The sequence below is a fragment of the Chenopodium album genome, chromosome 6 (assembly GCF_948465745.1).
Source record: "Chenopodium album chromosome 6, dcCheAlbu1.1, whole genome shotgun sequence".
In the NCBI taxonomy this organism is placed as follows: Eukaryota; Viridiplantae; Streptophyta; class Magnoliopsida; order Caryophyllales; family Amaranthaceae; genus Chenopodium; species Chenopodium album.
This window is the reverse complement of record NC_137839.1, coordinates 36,580,785-36,587,939: the sequence shown is the minus strand read 5'-3', so window position 1 is coordinate 36,587,939 and position 7,155 is coordinate 36,580,785.

The window sequence follows — 7,155 nt, the reverse complement described above, 5'->3', positions numbered from 1 at the left end:
TAAGTGGCAACACGCCACGGTGGCAGCACCATGTGGCATGGGCCATGGACCCGGGTCAAGGGTCATGAACACGGGCCAAAAAGTGAGTGGCCCAACCAAACCCAATTTGGGGCTCAAGGTTGGGTGACACATGGTTAGCTCACAATGCATGTGAGTTACCTAGGGAGCAAGTGAGGAAGTGGTCCTCACCTAACAATGTGACACTTGTTACTTAGTTACTCCTTGGTTTATTTAATGAAGGATTGAATTCAACAATCTTTCCATGTGGGAATTTTTTGTTAAAAAGTCCCACATTGAAAGATGAGTGGAATTAACAAGGAACCTTTCCTTATAAACACCCATGGCATGCCTCAGGATTGTTAATTTGAGTAAGTGTTGAAAAAGGCATTACAGTGTGAAAACCTTTTAACATAATTACTCGAGTTTAGGTCACGCCTTGCTAATTCCATGGCAATAGACCAATTTTGGTGCCCGCGTTGCGGGTTGACTTCATTGGAGGTCCTCGTGTGAGCATTAAGTGATTGAAGCACACTACAAAGATATTAATCTCTTACTTAATATTGTGTTTAATTTAATTATGCTTTGTGGTTATAATTATTGTGAGTTTAGTTTTGGGTTGGGTTTCTTTTTGCGGTGGGTCGGACTCATCGAAACCCAACATTAAATTGTCTTGATTCACATAACATAAACTAAACAGGATGTTTGCATAATTTAAGCAAAGGTGTTTTTATTTCTACTTAGTCATTTACCTTTTAAATAAATTACTTCTTTAACACGTCTACATTAAAACTATTCCTCAAGACCTGACCTTCTTGATCTAGGAGGATAAAAGTGCTTGGTCCTACTTGCTCGTTGATTGTGATTGGGCCTTCCCAGTTGACTAATAGCTTTCTGTGCTGGTTTCCTCTCCCCCAGTGTTGTTGTCCTTCTGAGGACTAGGTCTCCAGGTAGCAATTCTCGGTGTTTAACTCTCTTGTTGAAAGCCTTTGAGAGCCTGCTTTTCTAGGCTGCTAGCTTAAGAGCTACTTTTAACCGCATCTCTGGCAGAAGGTCCAGCTCTTCCAGCATGCACTTCTCATTTCCTTTCTGCTTATAGTGCTGGAGTCTCAGGCTGGAGATTTTCACTTCCACTAGAACTACTGCATCTGCCCCACAAGCTAGGGTGAAAGGACTTTTACCAGTAGACTCCTACCTTGTTGTTATGTTTTCCCATAATACCTCTGGGACTAGATCAGCCCAAAAGCCTTTATGTTCTGCCAACTTCCTTTGCAGGGTTGTTAGGATTAGCTTGTTTGCTGCTTCTGCCTGGTCGTTGCTCTGCGGGTGGCTGACTAGGGCACTTGCATACTTGGTACCCAATTCCTCCAATTAATCTTTAATGGTGTCAAATGTCAAACTGGTATCCACGATCAAAGACTATGCAATGTGGCACCCCGAATCTTGTTATGATGTTCTTTCATTGAACGTTCTCACTTAGATTGCCTTTATATACTAATTGGTGAGCTCAGCCTTAATCCACTTAGTGAAATAGTCTATTTCCACTATAAGATACTTCTTTCCCGCTGACCCAGTGGTAAAGGTTCCTAATAGTATATTCCCCACTAGACAAACGGGATCGGGCTGAAAATTGGAGTTAGATCGTTTACTGGCTGGTTTTTTACTAGGGCATACTTTTGGCACTTTTCGCACTTTTTTACGTATGCTAAGGCGTCCTACGTTAGAGTTGGCTAGTATGCTCCCCTTTTAATCACTTCCACCCCCAAGTCTTTTCCACCAATGTGGTTAGCACAAATTCCTTAGTGTGCTTCTTCTATGATCTTCTCCTGCTCCCCTTCCGGAGTACACCTTAGCAGTGGTTTAAAGAAGCCTTTTTTTATTAATCTTTCCAATCATCACCACGTTGAATTTCTTAGCTTGTGCTTCGTCATCCAGCAGCGAGCCATGCACCTTGTAGGTTAGTATGTCTGTGAACCATGCTCGCTACTATCCAGTGCAATTCACTTGCTTGTTCTCTGCGATGTTGCTTTCTTCTAAGACTTCCACCATGACTGTTCTTGTGAGGCTTTGCATGGTGGAAATAGCTTTCTTTGATAATTCGTCGGCTTGGGAGTTTTCTGTTTTGGGGACCAAGTCTACCTGAAAATGTATTAGCTGGGAATCTAGCTCTTTCACCTTGGTTGTGTACTTTTGCATTGTAGGCTCTCTAGCCTCATACTCCCCCCTCAGCTGAGTGGCTACCAGCTGAGAGTCAGTATACAGGTGCACTTTTCCTGCTGCTATACTCATTCTCAGGCCTGCTAGGGTTGCTTCACACTATGCTTCGTTATTTGATTCCTAGAATTTTAACTTAATGGCATATTCAAATACATTTCCTTCCAGCGATGTTATTATTATCCATGCTCCGCTTCTTGTTTGAGCTAAAGATCTATCCACTACCACTTTCGAAATTTTAATTTCTTTTTCTTTTTCTTCATAAGAGGCTTTTACTATGAAGTATACTAGGGCTTGAGCTTTTATAGCTTCCCTAGGCTTGACCTCGAACTCATATTCAGAGAGCTCTATCTCCCACTTCAAGGAGCCTGCCTGAGGTGTCCATTTTCTACAGGGCTTTTTCCAGCGGGTGATTATTTGTGAGGATTTGAATTGTGTGCATCAAAATAAGGTTTCATCTTTCTTGTTGTCACCACTACGAAGGCAAGATTTTCCACTAATAGGTATCCTTGCTCAGCCTCTGTCAGCACGTGGCTTACAAAGTTTATTGGTTTTTATTGTTTTCCTCTCAGCCAGGAGGACTAACGCGATTGTTTGTACTAAGACGGAGATATACAGCTATAGCTTTTTGCTCAGCTCCAGGCTAATCATGGTCGGGAGCTTGGTCAGGTGCTCCTTGATCCCATCGAAAGCTTCTTTCTCTGCTGCACCCCACTTAAACTCTTTGTACCCTTTCAGCAGTTGATAGAATGGTAGGGCTTTTTCGGCTGATTTGCTGATGAATCGAGTCAGTGCTGCAATTCTTCCTGTCAGCCACATGATGTCTTTATGGCAACTTGGCTCTGGGAGCTTAAGACTAACTCAACTTTCTCCGGGTTGGCGTCGATTCCTCTCTCACTGACCATGAAACCAAGGATTTTCCTAGAGCTCAACCCGAAAACACATTTCTTTGGGTTGAGCTTTATATTATACTTATTTAGGGTGGCAAATATTTCCTCTAGGTCCATAATGTGCCCCGCCTGCGTGACACTCTTCAAAATTGAATCGTTTACGTATACTTCAACAATTCTCCCTTTTTGATGCATGAAAACTTTATCCATTGTCTTTTGAAAGTAGCTCCTGCATTCTTCAGCCCGAAGGGCATAGCTATGTAATTATACACTCCCCCTTCATTGACAAATGTTGTCTTCTGCCTATTTGGCTTGTGCAGGCTGATCTGATGATACCTTGAGAAGGAATCCATGAAGCTTAATAAGGTATGGCCGATGTTAGAGTCTACCAGCTGGTCTATCCGCGCAAGCGGGAAGTAGTCTTATTGACATGCTTTGTTGAGATCTGTGAAATCAACGTACATCCTCCATTGGTTATTTGCCTTCTTTACCATGACCACGTTGGCCAACCACTCTGGATAATCACAAGGCTCTATGATTCCAACCTTTAGGTTCTTGTCCACCTCTTCCTGGATTTCCTAATTTTTCTCCGCGGAGAAACTTCGTTTTTTTTGCCTAACTGGCTTGATGTCCTCTTTCACATTAAGCCTGTGTACCATAACTGTGGGATCAATTCCTTGCATCTCATCTGCTAAAAATGCAAAAAAGTCCTTATCCACCTTTAGCAGCTCTATGAGGTAGACTCCTACTACAGGGCCAATATCTTTCCCAATTTTCATTGTATGAGAGTTTTCACCCTCAAGGAGCTTAACAGTTATATGATCCCTGCTGGGCAGTGGCTAGGCTTCCTCTTCTTTTGCAGACTCAAAGTTTTCCATTGCTAATTTGTGATTATCTTTTTCTGTGTGATACTCCTCCCACTATCTTTTCATTGATTTCCTTTCGACCTGCCCATTGTACCTTAGCTCGAGACTTGTTTGCTGCATGGTCCTAGCAGGCTGCTTCAAAGCTGTGATATAGCACTGCTGGGCTGTCTTTTGGCTTCCCATGAGCTTTGCAGATCATGTGTCATTGCTTGTGTATGCCATGGCAAGGTGACAAGTGAATAACACCCCGCCTATTTATAAATGAGCGGTCTTCCCATACTCACATTATATGGTGATAGGGAGTCTATTACCAAGAATTCTACTCGAATGTCACGTCGTCTTGACCTCTCTCCCACTTGAGTAGAGAGCTCAATTATGCCCTCAGTGATCAGTCCGGACAAGGACCCATTGAACTCGGTGACTTCATAACTCACCCGTTTTAGGTCTTTCCTATTCGGCTTTAGCTCTTTCAATGCACTAATGTATATGATGGTTGCTGAGCTACCACCATTCTGTCTACCTACCAATTTGCAATTCTCATTGTCACCACCAAAGGGTCGTCATGGGGGTAAATTATGCCTTCCTAGTCATACTCATCAAACGTAGCTCGTGGCTGCGGAGGAAGTGGCGGCCACTTGCGCTTCTCATTGTAATTTATTTGGTGGATCGTTGCTCGGAAGTCAGCCCATGCTCTGTTCATAGTTCCACCATGCACTGGTCCTCCATTGATCACATATACCCTGCCCTCTGCTTTGCTGTCCCGGTCTCTACCTTCAGCCTAACCTTTGTGACCTCCTTTGCGGTCATTGACATACCTGTCTTCTTCTCTTCTCCTAGAAGAGTTAGAATGTTGCTTGAACTGGTTCAAGTATCCTCTCTAGACTAAGTCCTCTATGTTATCTTTCAGATGCGTACATTCATTAGTGGTGTGCCCTTGGTCCTTGTGAAAGTCACACCACTTGCTTGGGTCACGGTTTCTATTCACCATTTTGGGTGGTCTCTAACACTTATCGTTAGCTTTGTTCACAGTGAAGATATGAGACCTTGAATGAGTGATTGGAGTGTAATAGTCAAACCTCCCAGTCTACCTCTTCGTTTTTGGTCTAATCTTCTTACTTCAGCCTCCCTGTCTACATCCTTGTGACCTTGTTTAGCTCGGCTAGGCTGATCCGCCTTGGTTATGTTCTCTGCCTGAGTGATTTTAGCTCACTTTACTGGGTCGCTTGGCGCCTCTCTGCTCAGCATTGCCCTATCTCATCTACTTTTATGAACTCGTACGCTTTTCCAAGCGTTTTAGCTAGCGTTTAAGACTCATTTGTCCCATATATGTTCTACACAGCGAGCCCGGCAGCAATCCACTCTATATCCCTAGCAACGCTACCTTCTGGCTCATGTTCGGGATGGTTGTTGCTTCCTTGTTGAATCTGGTGATGAACTCCCTTAAGGGCCCATCTTTTCCTTGCACTAGTGACTTCAGCTCGGTGGTCATTTTTGTACGTCCACCAGGGTGACAAAGTGCTCCATGAACATTCTCTTCAACTGATTATATGAGTAAACAGACCATTTGGAGATGGCTCTATACCACTCAGTCGCCAGCCCTTCCAAGGTCGGTGGGAATGCCTTAGACCAAACTGTGTCTGTCATGTTATGCAGTACCATGTGATTCTCAAACGCCGAAACGTAATTCTTAGTCGTTGTGGTTTCATTGTACTTACAGATGGGCATCTTTATTTTCTTCATCGGTTCCTTAAGAATCTCCCCACAAAATGGGGAATCATCTGGAATAACCTTGATTCGCGCTCAATTCTCCCTGTCCAGGCTTGATCTTTGCTCAGAGGCTAGTGACCTACTGTGGGTAATCCGAGCAACTAGGCTTCCCTTTTCTTAGGCTGCCTCATCCACACTCCACTCCTGATTCAGGAATTCGGCCTCCAGCTCTTGCACCTTCTTCCACTGCTTGACCAACTCTTCCAGCTTCGGGGTGAGAGTTATAAGGGTCTCCTTCTTCACGGCTGACTCTGTAGTTGTAGGTACTGGCGAGGTGCCTGTTCCTTTACCGAAGTTTGTAACAACTTCTGTCATAGCTGCCAGTTGCTGTTTACTGCACTTAGAGAGGTTCTGCAGAATGGCTGGCATATTGTTAGCCTGCAGTTTCTTGGTTATTGGTGTTGAAATGATGGGTTCATTGTTCGTGCCTGTTCGTGGCATTCCGAAATTAAAAGAAGAATTAGACTCAATCAGATCTACTGGCTTCGCCATCGCTTTGGTTGCAGTAGACGTCGATCCGGCAGGATTAGATTTCTGGGATATATTGGATTTGGGTTTTTTCAGTTGATCCTTTTGGATCAAGGGTGTTTTGGGTAATTTTACCCATGCCATGTGGGCCAACCAGATCATGACACATGTCATACCTCGATTAGTCCAAATTGGACCAATCCCCATTTAACACGTGTCATTCCAAAAATCTAGGAGAAAAGGTGGCCTTCAAGGGCCCAAATCCCGAGAAAGTCGTAATTCGGCGCAGCCCAACAGAATTAGGTCAGAATAACCTAATTAGAGGCACATTTCCCAATGACCCTATAAATAGGGAGATTACCCCCATTTTGGAGATGCCTATAATTTATTACAGCATACCCTACATTTTCTTACATTAGAGAAAACACCTGATCTCGGAATCCGAAAAGATCCTCTTTACTTTCCGCAACTTTTTCACATTCTCCTACACGTTCTAACTTGATTGGTAGAGGCGGAGCTCCAACAACCTGAAGTCCCATTATTTTGTAGGTACAGGCGCATTCAGATCATTCTCTGAGCTGTAACTCTCCCGAGGGACAAAAACACCCAAAACATTTGGCATCGTCTATGGGGAGAATACCTCAAAGATGGTTCAAGAGTCTCTACCGCCTCCTGACTCCAAGGGTCATCAGCCGGAGGTCTTTACGGACAAGGAGGATGATGATCCTCAGGTCGAAACATATGTGGCCAAAGATGGATCATTCATTCTAGGTACCTCCATCCTAGAGTTACTCTAGAACGAGGTGATAGCCAGGCGGGTATCAGCAAGGCCCCTGATAAGCTGGAAGGGGAAACCCAGTCAGCCAGAGATAAGCCTCCAATCACCAAGGACGAGCTCATGAAATTCATGACAAGTTTCAAGGGTGAAATAAAGGAACTGATTGAAAACAAGA